The sequence below is a fragment of the Somniosus microcephalus genome, chromosome 23, assembly GCF_052327205.1.
Source record: "Somniosus microcephalus isolate GS21.2 chromosome 23, FLI_Smic_1.0, whole genome shotgun sequence".
NCBI classification, from domain to species: domain Eukaryota; kingdom Metazoa; phylum Chordata; class Chondrichthyes; order Squaliformes; family Somniosidae; genus Somniosus; species Somniosus microcephalus.
This window is the reverse complement of record NC_141009.1, coordinates 23,347,470-23,364,281: the sequence shown is the minus strand read 5'-3', so window position 1 is coordinate 23,364,281 and position 16,812 is coordinate 23,347,470. Positions and strand designations below refer to the sequence as shown.

At 46.0% G+C, this 16,812-nt stretch overlaps 1 long non-coding RNA gene across 1 annotated transcript in view; it reads left to right on the top strand.

Annotated features, from left to right (window-relative positions):
- Window positions 1-14,790, top strand: part of LOC147101738 (uncharacterized) — a 96,284-nt gene extending 81,494 nt beyond the window's left edge. The window contains exon 2 of the long non-coding RNA XR_015073347.1: window positions 8,696-14,790. This is a non-coding gene — a long non-coding RNA (uncharacterized LOC147101738). The remainder of the gene's footprint in view (window positions 1-8,695) is intronic.
- Window positions 14,791-16,812: the final 2,022 nt, after the last annotated feature.

Here is a 16,812-nt window from a genome sequence, read left to right as displayed (position 1 = left end):
TTCTCCAAATTATATTCCACCTGCCACGTTCTTGCCCACTCACTGAACCTGTCTATATCCCTTTGCAGCCTCTTTGCGTTCGCCTCACAGCTTACTTTCCCACCATCAGCAAACATGGATATATTATACTCGGTCCCCTCATCTAAGTCATTGATATAGATTGTAAATAGCTGAGGCCCAAGCACTGATCCCAAGGACCATTCTGTTTTATTAATTTTGTTGCCATGTCACAACACAAATATTTGTCCCCTTTTTCTGAAAGTTTTGACTATGCCATAATATCTATAATTGAAGCTTATTTTCATTGTAGCTGGTCTTGTAGATATTTGGATTGCACTCTAATTGTTTAGAAGCTGACACTGTGAAATCATATCCTGTAATCTGGAAATAAAACGGAAGAGATGTATACAGATTTGTTTTTATATATTAAGCTGACAAAGCAGGCAGGCGTGAATGTTTACACTGATGGACTGGTGCAGAAGGGCGATTTATGGTTAATAGCTGTTAATATTGCATGTAGCAAGTTGAAATCTCATAAAAACAAGCAGCAGTGAGATTTGTTCTCCAGTACTCAGCAATCCAGAGCTGGCACAGCTTCTCTCCAGAGAAACTTTCTCACCATGACGACAGTGATCACAAGCAGTTTTTGCTCTATTAATTTTTAATGGTAATGACTCGTGCAGCTCCCCTTCAGTAACGTTTGGCTTTTATAGCACATCTGTGCCATGTATTCCCATTGAGGTTAATGGCTACTCAATTGGGCTATATTTTTTTTTCGCCTGGATTGCATGACTTGATGGATCAGTTTGTGACTTTTAGAGCCTGAACTGAGCCATTCTGAAAGAGGTGATGTGGCGCTGGTGACTGTTGAAAGAGCCCCTTTTCCGAGCCCCAGCAGGATTGTTAAGGGAAGTGAGGACACAATTTTGTATGATATTTGATGGAGTGGGAATGATCCATGCTGTATCACATCCATCTCTTGTGGATCGAATGTGGCGAGTAAGGGTATATTCTCTTTATGATATCATTTTTTTAAAAGAAGTGGATGATTTGTTTTGACAGTTTCGAAACCAACCTTCTGACAGAACGCATGAAAAGAAAAAAAGGTGCAACTAAGATAAAAAAGAAACTGCCACAACTGCTGAAGCTTCTGAAATAAAACATAAAGGCCTAGAAATTGGGTTCTGGTCTTGCCAGGGCTGCAGCGCCAGAAAGTTTGCGCCAGCGGTAATGTGGCAGCGCCCGACGAAAATTCGGGTGCGCCAGGCCCAGACGGCGGCGGGCGCTAAAACCCTCCTTTAGCGCCTCAAAACGGGCGTGAACTTGGGTTTCCCGGCGCTAATCCCCCGCTGCGGCACCCGGTGCGGCAGGCGGGGGAACTGCAGGCCTCCTCCTCCTGTTGAGGAGCTGCCTGCAGCCGACAACTGTCCGGCGGATTGACCCGACATCTGAGCCCGGCACCTCGGGGAAGTGCCGGGCTCGCATGAGACACTGATCAGGGCCGCGGGGGGGGAATGCAGGAGTCCGGGAAGGGAGGTGCGGGCAGGCGGCCACCGGGAACGCGGCCGGCCGCCGCTCCACCTTTATGCGCCGGCGCACACTGGGGGAAGACTCTGTTGCCAGAGTCTTAGTTGCGCCTGCCACGGGCGAGGCGGGCGCAACTGAATTTCGGCTTGGGGCCGGGTTACCACGGCAACCGGGACGCTGCGCACACCGATGACGTCATCGGTGCCGGCGCAGCGCTACCGGTCTACCGCCGCGGAAGGGCCCCAGGCAATTTAGGAACCGGCGCCAATTGCAGCGCTAGGCCCTCTAGCGCCGCAAAATCGGTGCTAAGGGCACTGAATTTCTAGGCCTACCTCTTTGACCAAGCTTTTGGTCACCTGCCCTAATTGCATCTTATGTGGCTCGGTGTCAAATCTTTTGTCTTATAATACTCCTGTGAAGCGCCTTGGGGTGTTTTACTACATTAAAGGCACTATATAAATACACATTGTTGTTGTTGTTGATGAAAATCCACTATTTAGTGATATGGTTTTGGTGTCTTCTACACTTTGCATGGCATCTTTTTACAAAACCTTAGACAATTTTGATTTCACTTTGCAGATCATTAATTTTGGATATGACTGCCACCATTCCAATTGGGTAAAGTGGCTGCAGCCAGTCTCGATGTTGGCCTGGAGTTTCAGATCTTAAGGCGCAGCTGGAAACAGTAATTTCCCTGGTCCTTTAATTGCAATTTTTTCAGCATTTGTTTTAGAAATTTAATCTCACTGAGACCTCTGTATTTTCTGTTTCTTTTAATGCATTTTTATGGCATAAGTATAAGCCTCGTTAAAAATTGAACAGCTTCCCTGATTGCAGGTTCTTAAACATGCTGTGCCTGATGTCCATGAATGATGGTTAAATTAGTTCAAACTTAAATTTTAAGACTCAAAGAAGAATTATACTAATGCTGGTTCGGAGTTTCCTTGGGCCCCGATTGTTTACGCTGATTTATACCCATTTACGCCCATTTTAAGTTTGGGTGTATTCGAACAAGATTGGTCGGATACTTGGGTGTAACTTGACATCAGCAAAATGGGTGAAAAGTGCAACAGCCGGGCTGCGCCGAAGGAGGAAACTCCAGGCCAGTATCTCCAGTATAACGGAATTAGGTCTGTTGTAGATTTGAAAGCCTGACAATGCATCAGATGGGAAGAACTTGATTTTATTCAGACTGTGGCAGAAAGGTTGTTGCTCCACATTGTGCAGTGAGCACATTGGGCCAGATATTCCGATCCCTAGGGGTGGGTACGCTCTGTGTACTCACCCGTAGGGACATCGGAAATGCTGGTTTCAGGCATGCCACTGAAAACCGCCATTTCCGATCTGTCAAGAATGGTCTTGACAGATCCTCCGGCTGCCCTGGAGAAGGGCCTCTGCGGGCGGATAGTTCCGCTTTTTGGAGACCCTCCGCCCGCAGAAAACACTTACAATTTTTGCGCCAGGTGTAAGACCTGCTTTTACTAGGATAAGAGTTGAAAAAAAGTTTTAAAAATTTTTTTATTTCACTGATTTATCATTTAAAAATACTTTTAAAAAGGTAAGCTTATTTTTAGCCCTGTAAAAAATGTTAATTTTTTTTTCAAAAATTTAAATTTTTGTTTTTCAAGTCATTTTAAAAATGTGATTTAAAAAAAAAATGTATTTAAAGTTTTACTATGTTTTGGGGGTGATCTCCATTCATATATTTGACAGGTCTTCCTGTCAAGTGTATGAAGGGAGATTCCCTTCTGTGATTGGCTCCCCATGGCCCACATGATCCCAGGGACGCAGCAAACTATCCGCGCCCCTGGGATACGTGGGCCCTGTGCACTTGGAGTTTGGAGAGGCCCAGGAACGGAAGTGTGTGCGTCCCGGGAGCCCTCAGGTAAGGGCGCAGATTTTTCCAGATCGCAGTCCTCCGCCCACGGGAGACCTGCAATCGGAATATCTGGGCCATTATCGTCACATATTGTGTCACAGTCTGCTCACTCTTACTTGCCATGGTGCATTACGTTAGCAGTGTGCTGCGATGTCAAAGAGGGGTCAGAAGATGCATCAATGATGAGATGACTCTGACGTTCAATTACCTCTTAGATGGTGCATTCAGTGCTACTGGAGTGAGGAAAAATGCTCCATTTCTTCCGATGGTATGTCCATGTTATTGGTCGGGGGCTGATGGCACAGCTCATTTTATACTGAGTTGTGCTCTTACCGTGGAGTCTGTGCTACCTGCAGGAACGCAGACTGTGCTTTTCTGTTGTCCAACTGGTAGCTATCCTCCTTGAGGGGGGTGGGGAGAAAGGGGAGGTAAATGGCATCTCTCTGAGGCTACAAGATGACATGTCCGGTGATGGGCCACTAGAACTAAATTGACCCACTCTGGCAGACTGGGTAAAGTGAGAGCTGAACCAGGCATGTTGATAATTGACCAGCCGCCCTAGGCCACTGATGAGATCTGAAGGGGTGAAACAGGTCACGAGGGCTGAATGCTTCCCACTCAGCTCTAGGTAACCCTGGAAGACAATGGACTGCCTGGTAAGGTGGTCCTAGCTGGACAAGAGCTCTGTGCTGGTAAACTGCATTTTTTTTTAGCCGGTGTAAGATTCGCGAAATTTTCATTAAATAATCACGTAGGAAAATAGAGTTAATAAAACAGCTTTATTGACCAAAAGAAGCTTATACAGAGAAACCTTTGATGAAAGGGCACACAAAATGGCCGCCAGACCTCGTGACCAGCTTCTGGGACCATTTGAATTTCTGTTACTGCAAGCCAGACAGGCTTGTGGATTGAGGGCATTAAAAGCCCGCGAAAACCAGTTTCGGGAAGCCAAAACTCATGGAACTGAGCATACATATTGATTAGATTATAAGTACAGGACAGATTTGGGTGGCAGGATGAGACCCATCAAGAAATGGGCGGACAATTGAACGAACGCTTTAACCCATTACACTGTACAAAGAGAAGCCGTTTAACAGCCATCCAGGGCAATCTCCAGACCGATCAATATACAAACCAAGTTACGGTAACAAAGCAAAGACATTATCGGCCCAGGAAGGCCAGTAAAGCTATCACCGACTCCCGTCATGAAGACAAAACACCCCTGCAGAGAGTTCTGCCCACCAAAATTATTACAATTTTATTACAAAGATAAGAATGTTCCAAAAAGGGTATAACTGTGGATTGAGTAAAGTCCATCGGGGCTAGAAGCACTTCGGTTCGGACCTTCGGAACAACTTCGGTTCGGAACGTGTTCAGTGTTCGGCCAGGCAAGGCCCGGCCACGACGAGAAGACGACGAGAAGAATTCGGCTCGGAAGCCAGTTCGGCCAGGCAAGGCCCGGCCACGACGGGAAAACGACGAGGGAGGCCCGGGTACTTTTGTCGGGAGATCATCGACGACCCAGGCCGGAGAAGAAGACACTCAGGTCCCGGAGTGTGCATCTAGTTCAACATCACATCGGTAACGGATGCATCCAGTTCTTCAACATCACATCGGTAACGGATCCATCTGTGGCGAGCGCTCACCAAGGCTGTATCGGCTGCCTCATCGCAGGAGAACCAAGAGGAAAACAAGCTACGCCAGAAGCTTCCAGACCCACGTGACGACGGAAAGCTGTGTTGAAAGGCTGCAAAGCCTTTTTCGCAATTCTTAAAGTGGTGAGCATGATCCCGAGTCCCTCAAATCGAAACTTAGTTAGGTTTAGGGGAGGGGGTTAAGGGTAATTGTAATGTGTTACCCCTTTTACGATGTGCCGTGTGTTCCCCATTTCTATAGAGTTAAGTTTATAGATGTGTGCATGCTTGTAGTTGCTTTAATCTGTGCATATGACATGTATTTTATAATGCTGCAAACTGTTCAATAAAGGCATCCATTTCGTGCTATTCGACCTGGTCTATTGAGTTTTTCTGCACTACAGTTCCCTGCACCTAAGTCCAAGGTCTAGAACCGTAGGGGCGAGTGGGTCGAACCACTCACGGGTAATTATTGCAAGAAGCCTGGCAGGAGACCAGAGCAGGCAAGAGAAACCCCCTACACCGGCAATAATTATTCCTATTATATGTTCTATCTAAGCACCATTTTTCCTTCATCCGGGGAAGGAATCTGCCTCTGTAATTTGTGATGCCCCATGTAAAGGCCATTCCCACCAGTACCAACATTCACCAAAACACATTATAATTAGCTGAGTCTTAATTCCCAACGTCACTGTACTGAATAAAATAATCTTCATCAATGCACTAAAGCGCAGCGGGATAAAGGCTCGTCTTCAGCACTCCTGGTGAAGGGCTTCGCACATCAGGAACATACACCAGGAATTTGGGCACAGGCCCCGCATGATTTTCCAGTCATTCATTTTAACGGACAGAAAATCAGGGAGTGGGGGGGGAGGAGGGAGGGAACTGCCCCGGAATTTATGTTACGTGCTCCCAGCACACAAAGCTCCTCCTTGGGAGCGCAAAACACAAACATTTACCCCAGTATGGTCACGTGACGCTGACTGGCTAAAGTAGATACAATTCAGCCCTTTCTTCTTTGAAAGAGTATTTTTGTACCAGTTCTGATAATGGCCCAGAAATTAGGATCGGGGGCTTGCCGCGCGTGCAAGCCCCCGATGTGCACTCACCTGGCGCGCCGACATCTGAAGCCTGGGCCTGCTTGGAATTCCTGTCACTGGCCCGGTTCAGATGTCGGCGCGATGTGCTTGCCTGATCCAGCGGTGTAGTTAGTGCGATGTGCCGGCTGGGATCAGGTGAGCACTGTGCAGCCAATCAGGGGAGGGGAAACTTCATTCATGAGTTTGATAGTAAGAACTGTCAAACTCATGAAAAGTACGGGCGGCCAAAAGACTAGTTTAACTTTAAATAAAATCTTAAAAAACATCCCAATAATTAAATAAACTATAAATAACTTTAAAAAACTATTTTAAACAATTAATCAAATTTTTGAAAAAAATAATTTTTTAAGAAATCGGGTCTAAAAATAAACTTACCTTACTGTAAAGTCCTTAAAAACAATAAAGCTGTGGAAAAAATGTTATAATTTTAAATAATAGACCGCTTACCTTGAAGAATCAAGTCCTTACGCCTCCTTTTTATATGTCTAAAAAGTTCAGGCCCTTACACACGGGCAAACCTGTCAAAAAGAAGGAAGTTCAACGCGTGCGCGCAGAGGCACGCGTTGGACCTCTGAACCCCTTGGAGGAAATGCCGGTTTCCCGCGCATGCGCTGTGCATGCTGAAATCCGGCACTTCCAACGGGCCCACGCGTGAGTACCCCGTCCGTACTCACGCGTTGGGACCGGAATTACTGGCCCAATACGTTGTAACGCAGGAGACAAGGCAGCCAATGAAAGGCGGCAGTCTTTGCTCGGTTCAGATGCTGACGAACCTGCTGTTTACTTCCAACATTTTGGCCTAGAAATTCAGTGCCCTTAGCACCGATTTTGCGGCGCTAGAGGGCCTAGCGCTGCAATTGGCGCCGGTTCCTAAATTGCCTGGGGCCCTTCCGTGGCGGTAGACCGGTAGCGCTGCGCCGGCACCGATGACGTCATCGGTGTGCGCAGCGTCCCGGTTGCCGTGGTAACCCGGCCCCAAGCCGAAATTCAGTTGCGCCCGCCTCGTCCGTGGCAGGCGCAACTAAGACTCTGGCAACAGAGTCTTCCCCCAGTGTGCGCCGGCGCATAAAGGTGAAGCGGCGGCCGGCCGCGTTCCCGGCGGCCGCCTGCCCGCACCTCCCTTCCCGGACTCCTGCATTCCCCCCCCGCGGCCCTGATCAGTGTCTCATGCGAGCCCGGCACTTCCCCAAGGTGCTGGGCTCAGATGTCGGGTCAATCCGCCGGACAGTTGTCGGCTGCAGGCAGCTCCTCCTTAACAGGAGGAGGAGGCCTGCAGTTCCCCCGCCTGCCGCACCGCATCGGGTGCCGCAGCGGGGGATTAGCGCCGGGAAACCCAAGTTCACGCCCGTTTTGAGGCGCTAAAGGAGGGTTTTAGCGCCCGCCGCCGTCTGGGCCCGGCGCACCCGAATTTTCGTCGGGCGCTGCCACATTACCGCTGGCGCAAACTTTCTGGCGCTACAGCCCTGGCAAGACCAGAACCCAATTTCTAGGCCGTAGTTTTTAAGGAGCGTCTTAAAGGAAGAGAGAGAGGTAGAGAGGAGGAGAGAGAGGTAGAGAGGAGGAGAGGTTTAGGCAGGGAATTCCAGAGCTTAGGGCCGAGGCAGCTGAAGGCACGGCCACCAATGGTTGAGCGATTATAATCAGGGATGCTCAAGAGGGCAGAAATAGAGGAGCGCAGATATCTCGGGGGGTTGTGGGGCTGAAGGAGATTACAGAGATAGGGAGGGGTGAGGCCATGGAGGGCCTTTGGTTCAAGGCACAGCGCAGAGCACTAAAATGCACTCTAATTTCAAATGTCAGTCGTGGCTCAGTGGGTAGCACTCTTGCCTCTGAGTCTAGAAGTTTGCGGGTTCAAGTCCCACTCCAGAGACTTTGAGCATATCATCTTGGGTGCAGCGTTGAGGGAGTGCTGCACTATTGGAGATGCTTCCTTTTGGATGAGACATTAAACCGTGTGCCCTCTCAGGTGGATGCTATCACATTCTTGTTTGTGGGACCTTGCTGTGTGCAAATTGGCTGCTGTGTTTCCTACATTACAACTTCAAAAGTACTTAATTGGCTATAAAGCGCTTTGGGATGTGCAGGGCATTGTAATGTAGGAAACACGGCAGCCAATTTGCGCACAGCAAGCTCCCAAAAACAGCAAAGTGCTAATGACCAGATCATCTGTTTTAGTGATGTTGGTTGAGGGATAAACATTGGCCCAGGACACGGGGAGAACTCCCCTGCTCTTCCTCAAAATAGTGCCCGTGGGATATTTCACATCCACCTGAGAGAGCAGAGAGATCCACGGTTTAACGTCTCATCCAAAAGACGGCACCTCTGACTGTGCCGCACTCCCTCAGCACTGCACTGGGAGTCTCAGCTTAGCTTTTTGTGCTCAAGCCCCTGGAGGGGGACTTGAACCCACAACCTTCATGACTCAGAGGCAAGTGTCCATGGCTGACAATTGACAGAATGGAGAGCTCCATATGAATGCAGTGTCTGCCCTCTCCAAACGCGGCGCTCACACGGTAAACTGATGAACACTTAACTATTCTGTTTTTCCTCCTCAGGAAACTGGTGAGCTGCAGCAGGGAGCCTGCAGCTCACCGACAAAACGAAAACGAGACCCAAACCTGAAAGTGGTGCGGGCCTCCCGACTACCACGCTGGGCTGGGCGCCGCGGGCGCATTGCTGCTACCATGCCCGCTTCCCGCCCAAGTTGAAAGTCTTCTCCTATATCTTTCCTTTTTGGTAATGAGCTTTAAATCGAGGATGGATGGAGTAAATAATATTTCAGTGCTGATTAAAAGAATACTGGAAATCTGAAATAAAAGCAGGATGCTAGAAAGACACAGCAGGACTTCAGCACCCCGAACGGGGAAAGGCAATGAGTTAACGTTTCAGGCGGAGACTAAGGGCTTCTCTTGAAACTCCAACCTGCCCTTTCTCTTTTCGGATGCTATTGTGAATTTCCAGCATTTTTTCCTATTTTTAGTTTGTTTTTTCAATGCCTGCTTTAGTTCCTTAAACGTTTCTTAAACAGAGTAAAAACCATTGCAGAGTGAAGAGAAAAAGATTGGTGAAGTCAAGCGTAGGTCCCTTGCAGTCAGAATCAGGGGAATTTATAATGGGGAACAAAGAAATGGCGACCAATTAAATACATACTTTGTTTCTATCTTCACAAAGGAGGACACAGATAACCTCCCAGAGATGTCGGGCAACATAAGGTCTAATGAGAGGGAGGAATTGAAAGAAATCAGTATTGTAGGGAAATGGTGTTAGGGAAATTGACGGGATTGAAGGCCGATAAATCCCCAGGGCCTGATAATCTACATCCTAGGGTACTTAAGGAAGTGGCCCTAGAAATAGTAGATGCATTGCTGGTCATCTTCCAAAATTCTATAGACTCTGGAACAGTTCCCATGGATTGGAGGGTAGCTAATGTAACCCCACTATTCAAAAAGGTGGTAGAGAGAAAACGGGGAATTATAGACCGGTAAGCCTGACATCAGTAGTGGGGAAAATGCTAGGGTCCATTATAAAAGATGTAATAGCAGAGAACTTGGAAAACAGTGACAGGATCGGACAAAGTCAACATGGATTTACAAAAGGTAAATTGTGCTTGACTAATCTATTGGAATTTTTTGAGGATGTAACTGGTAGAATAGATAAGGGAGAACCAGTGGATGTGGTGTATTTGGACTTTCAAAAGGCTTTCGATAAGGTCCCGCATAAGAGATTAGTGTGTAAAGTTAAGGCACATGGGATTGGGGGCAAGGTATTGACTTGGATAGAGAACTGGTTGGTGGACAGAAAGCAGAGAGTAGGAATTAACGGGTCTTTTTCCAAGTGGCAGGCAGTGACTAGTGGGGTACCGCAGGGATCGGTCCTAGGACCCCAGCTATTTACAATATATATTAATAATCTAGATGAGGGAACTAGATGTAATATCTCCAAGTTTGTAGACGACGCAAAGCTGCGTGGGCGTGTGTGCTGTGAGGAGGATGCCGAGAAACTCCAGTATGATTTGGACAGGTTGGGTGATTGGGCAGATGCATGGCAGATGCAGTATAATGTGGATAAATGCGAGGTTATCCACTTTGGTGGCAAAAACAGGAAAGCAGATTATTATCTGAATGGCAATAGATTGGGAGAAGGGGAAGTGCAACGAAACCTGGGTGTCCTTGTGCACCAGTCGCTGAAGGTAAGCATGCAGGTGCAGCAGGCGGTTAAGAAGGCAAATGGTATGTTGGCCTTCGTAGCGAGAGGGTTCGAGTACAGGAACAAGGATGTCTTGCTGCAGTTGTACAGGGCCTTGGTTGTAATGATCAATAACATGTCATTCTAGAGTGGTACACTAGATGGAGCCGTAGAGCTGTATAGAGCTGTATATTTAGTTGTATGTGTTTAAGACTACACTACCCACGATGCACTAGGCTACCGACAAGGCAGTAGTCAAGATGGCTGCCTGCACACAGAAGTACACATGCTGAATCTCTACAGATGCTGTACCTAGAGAACGTGTACTGAATAAATGACTAGCTAGAAGCTAGCTGTTCATAATAAGAATGTTTAGTTATTAATGAACATAACATGGTACCAGGATTGGTGAAGATCTGCTCAAAAGTGTGAAACGCGACATGGAGAATTTGAAGCCATCGGAGTTTTTGAATCTCACGGGAAATGTCGACTACAATTGGCGGACTTTCAAACAACAATTCGAACTCTACATTGCTGCCATCGAGTTTGGTATGAAGCCAGATGCAAGGAAAGTAGCATTGCTGCTTACGGTTGCAGGCCCACAGGTGATAGAGGTATTTAATACATTTGTATTTAATCCAGAGGAGAACAGAGAAAATTTAGACGATGTGCTAAAGAAATTTGATACACATTGTTCTCCCAAAAAGAATGAGACCTATGAAAGATATGTGTTCCGTTCAAGGACACAGCGGCAAAATGAGACTTTTGATAGCTTTGTGACCGATCTGAAACTGAAAGCACAGACATGTAATTTCTCTGAGCTGAAAGCATCCATGATTCGTGCCCAAATTGTGTTTGGTATTCATGATAAAAAGGTCAGGGAACGTCTGTTGAGAGAAACCGAACTAACATTGGAAAATGCTGTGACAAATATGCCAAGCCAGCGAGCTAGCTCAAAAGCATGCGAAGACTTTCAGTGAAATCAATAATGATGCGATTGTAGTAAGTGCTGCTGTCGGTGCTGTGTCCTGCAAAGGGAAAAAACATGGGCAGAACAGAAATGAAAAGCAATCGGAGGAAGGAATTTTTAATTGTAAACGCTATGGTTACAAACACCAGTTAAGACAATGCCCAGCGTTTGGAAAAATGTGCACATGGAAAGAATCACTTTGCCAAACAATGCTTTTCAAAAGTAAAAACAATGAAAGGGCAACAAGTCCAACTCAATGTGATTGAGGACACTGATTTAAGTGAGACATTTTTTGTACGAATGGTGTCATGACAATGTCAAAAATGATACAGAAAATGTGCAGCCCTCAGATATGGACAATGCTGAACATAACGTCAATGCCGTAAAAGGGGACAAATGGATGATCCCACTGCAGGTAAATGGAGCATTAGTTACATTGAAACTAGACACTGGGGCAAAAGCAAACTTAAGCAGTATGAGTGACATTAAAAATACGAAAGAAAAGCCCAAAATACAAAAAAAGTCAGTACTACTGAAGAACTATAATGGACAGAAAATAGATAGCTTAGGTGTATGCAGACTTATAGTGACAGTCAAAGACAAAGTGCATCATCTCATGTTTTCTGTTGTGGCTGAAGGACTTGATTCACTACTAGGTGACAAAGATTGTGAAAACTTAGAACTGGTCAAGAGAGCCTACTGTATAAACTGTGCCATAAGCAGACCAGATGACTCGGTGGATTCTGTAGTAAATAATTTCCAGGATGTGTTCAAAGGATTTGGAGTTCTACCATTCACTTACAAGATCCAGCTAAAGGAGGATGCTCAGCCAGTGGTACATGCTCCATGAAGAGTTCCAGCACCCCTGCGTGACCAGCTCAAGAATGAACTGGACAGAATGACCACACTAGGAGTCATCAGGAAAGTTGAAGAGCCAACAGACTGGGTTAACTCCATGGTATGTGTAAAGAAAAAGAACAATGATCGAAGAATATGCATGGATCCAAAGGACTTAAATGCAAACATAAAACGTGAACACTACCAGATTCCCAAGCGAGAAGAAATCACCAGTGAAATGTCAGGTGCCAGATACTTTACAAAGCTCGATGCCTCACAAGGATTTTGGCAACTAAAACTGGATGAAGAGAGCACCAAATACTGTACCTTCAACACACCATTTGGCAGGTATTGTTTCCTCAGAATGCCTTTCGGGATAATATCTGCATCTGAAATCTTTCATAGAGCGATGGAACACATAATTGAAGGTCTGGAAGGAGTTCGTGTCTATGTTGATGACATCATCATCTGGGGCTCCAGACTGAAAGAACACAATGAGAGACTGACTAAAGTGCTACAGAGCATACACCGGAATGGACTGAAGCTCAACAAAGCCAAGTGTCAGTTTGGCGTCCAGGAAGTCACTTTCCTAGGAGATAATCTATCTGGTAAAGGAATAGAGCCAGATATGGAAAAAGTAAACGCCATACTCAACATGCCCTGACCCACTGACAAAAAAGGAGTGCTACGCATCATGGGGATGATAAACTTCATTGGAAAGTTCATTCCTAACTTGTCAGCCAAGACAACCTGTCTGCGAGACCTGCTACATAAAACAAATGAGTTTGCATGGACAGAAAGACATGAACAAGAGTGGATTAATCTCAAAACAGTGCTGACAACCACACCTGTACTCACTTTCTTTGACCCAACAAAGAGAATCAAAGTGTCAACGGATGCATCAAAGGATGGCCTAGGCGGTCTTGCTACAAGCAGAGGGTGAAGATTGGAAGCCTGTTGCCTATGCCTCCAGGTCTATGACTGATACTGAGTGTCGATACGCCCAGATTGAAAAGGAATGTCTAGGCTTGGTAGTTGGATTAGAAAAGTTTCATGGCTACATATATGGACTTCCCACCTTCACAGTTGAGACAGACCACTGCCCACTGGTTGCCATCATTAAAAAAAATCTGAATGAGATGTCTCCAAGGATTCAATGACTCATGATGAAGCTGCAAAGATATGACTTTGAACTGATCTACACACCAGGCAAATACATAGTGTTAGCAGATGCACTATCCCGAGCACCCACAATGAGTCATGTGAGCTCTACTGAAGAAGACGTGGATGTTCATGTGAGTATGGTCACTGCTGCGCTGCCCGTGGCAGACACAAAATCAAAGCAAATAGCAGAAGAAACAGTAAAAGATACAGTGTTACAAACAGTAATAGAGAACATTCATCATGGTTGGCCAAAAGGTGCCTGTCCAAAATATTTTCACATAAGGTCAGAATTGAGTGTCGTAAGTGGACTATTACTAAAACAGAACAGAATAGTCATTCCACAGGCTCTACGTCAAGACATGCTCAAAAGGATTCATGAGGGACACCTTGGAATTGAAAAATGCAAAAGGAGAGCAAGAGACACTGATTATTGGCCTGGCATAAATAAGGACATTGAGAACATGATAGGCAAATGTGAGGCATGTCAGAAACACCAAAACAAACAAGCAAAGGAACCAATGATAGTAGCTGACATACCAACAGCACCATGGCAAAAGGTTGGTATGGACCTTTTTCATTTAAATGGTAAAGAATATCTAATAGTGATTGACTACTATTCTAACTATCCTGAGATGGCGCTGCTCTCAAGCACCACAGCAAGCAGTGTCATAATGCATGTGAAATCCATCTTCGCCAGACATGGAATTCCCAGGATTGCCATTAGCGACAATGGTCCGTGCTTCAACTGTAAGGAGTGGCAACAGTTTGCAGCACAGTATGACTTTCAGCACATCACATCCAGTCCTCTGTATGCTTAGTCAAATGGTAAGGCAGAGAAAGGTGTTCAAGTTCTCAAGCAGCTACTGAAGAAAGCGACAGAAAGCAAGTCTGATCCTTATCTCGTCCTGCTGAGCTACCGAGCCTCACCTTTAGACTCTGGTTCTTCACCTGCTGAACTACTAATGGGTTGCAAGTTGTGCACCACGCTGCCCTGCTGTGCAAATGAAAAGCAAAGTAAGGAACTAAGACAGAGACTTCAACTGTTAAAGCTGAAACAGAAATCATACAATGACAAGTCATCCAAAACTCTAAAACCATTGACAAGGGATGATGTTGTCAGGATTGAGGATCCAGATGCATGGAACAGGAAAGCTACAGTTCTTGAGGAATTACGACCAAGGTCATACACTGTTAGAACTGAGGAAGGACAGATTCTCAGGAGGAACCGCCGTTCCCTCCTAAAAACACAAGAAACTATCCAAGAGCAAATCGATGACAATGCCGCAACTGAATCTTGTCACTCACCACCAGAACAATCTAACACAAATACACATACAGGCTCTCATGAAAACACATCAGACTTACCCGTGCTGAGAAGATCCACACGTGAAGTAAAAAAGCTTGATAGACTTAATCTTTGAGTATAAAGTAAAGCTTTGAAAATGTATTGACTGTTGTGAAAATGTTTATGTTTATAGAGCACTAACAAAAGTGTTACTGATGTCATCTTTATCGTTTTTTTTGAAAGTTGATTGATATTGATTTTGTTAACCTCAAAGAAAGGGGGATGTAATGATCAATAACATGTCATTCTAGAGTGGTACACTAGATGGAGCCATAGAGCTGTATAGAGCTGTATATTTAGTTGTATGTGTTTAAGACTACACTACCCACGATGCACTAGGCTACCCACAAGGCAGTAGTCAAGATAGCTGCCTGCACACAGAAGTACACATGCTGAATCTCTACAGATGCTGTACCTAGAGAACGTGTACTGAATAAATGACTAGCTAGAAGCTAACTGTTCATAATAAGAATGTCTAGTTATTAATGAACATAACATTGGTGAGGCCACATCTTGAGTATTGTGTGCAGTTTTGTTCGCCTTATCTGAGGAAGGATGTTCTTGCCATGGAGGGAGTGCAGCGAAAATTCACCAGACTGATACCTGGGATGGCAGGAATGTCGTATGAGGAGAGATTGGGTCGATTGGGCTTATACTCACTGGAGTTTAGAAGAATGAGAGGGGATCTCATTGAAACTTATAAAATTCTAACAGGACTAGACAGACTAGATGCAGGAAGGCTGTTCCCGATGGCAGGGGAGTCCAGAACCAGGGGTCACAGTCTAAGGATAAGGGGTAAGCCATTTAGGACAGAGATGAGGAGGAATTTCTTCACCCAGAGAGTGGTGAACCTGTGGAATTCTCTACCACAGAAGGCAGTTGAGGCCAATTCATTAAATATATTCAAAAAGGAGTTAGATATATTTCTTAGGGCTAAAGGGATCAAGGGATATGGGGAGAAGGCAGGGACAGGGTACTGAACTTGGATGATCAGCCATGATCTCATTGAATGGCGGAGCAGGCTCGAGGGGCCGAATGGCTTACTCCTGCTCCTATCTTCTATGTTTCTATGTTTCTATAAATACTGTGGCAACAAGAGCAGGTCAGAGGCTGGGTATTCTGCAGCGAGTGTCTCACCTCCTGACTTCTCAAAGCCTTCCCACCATCTACAAGGCACAAGTAAGGAGTGTGATGGAATACTCTCCACTTGCCTGGATGAGTGCAGCTCCAACAACACTCAAGAAGCTCGACACCATCCAAGACAATGCAGCCCGCATGATTGGCACCTCATTCACCACCTTAAACATTCACTCCCTCCACCACCGGCATACCGTGGCTGCAGTGTATACCATCTACAAGATGCACTGCAGCAACTCGCCAAGGCTTCTTCGGCAGCACCTCCCAAACCCGCGACCTCTACCACCTAGAAGGACAAGGGCAGCAGGCGCATGGGAATACCACCACCTCCAAGTTCCCCTCCAAGTCACACACCATCCTGTCTTAGAAATATATCGCCGATCCTTCATTGTCACTGGGTCAAAATCCTGGAACTCCCTCCCTAACAGCACTGTGGGAGCACCTTCACCACACGGACTGCAGCGGTTCAAGAAGGTGGCTCACCACCACCTTCTCAAGGGCAACTAGGGATGGGCAATTAATGCTAGCCTTGCCAGCGATGCCCACATTCCATGGACGAATAAAAAAAAATTCATTGATAAAGTATTTCTTTTCACTCACAAATTACCGATGAAGTTTTGAAGATGAAGGTGGATTTTAAATGCCCGTACCCTGATGTATGGTCACCAGCTATAAACAGCTGTCCAGTGTATTCGGCCTTGTTCCTGCTTTGCTGAGTGACAGCAGCTGTCGGGAAACTGAAGTCTTGAGCATCCCTGATTATAATCGCGCAACCATTGGTGGCCGTGCCTTCAGCTGCCTAGGCCCCTAAGCTCTGAATTCCCTACCTAAACGTCTCCGCCTCGCTACCTCTTTCCTCCTTTAAGGCGCTCCTTAAAACCTACCTCTGTGACCAAGCTTTTGGTCACCTGCCCTAATCGCTCCTTATGTGGCTCGGTGTCAAATGTTTTGTCTTCTAATACTCCTGTGCAGCGCCTTGGGATGTTTTACTATATTAAAGGCGCTGTATAAGTACAAGTTATTGTTGTTGTTGT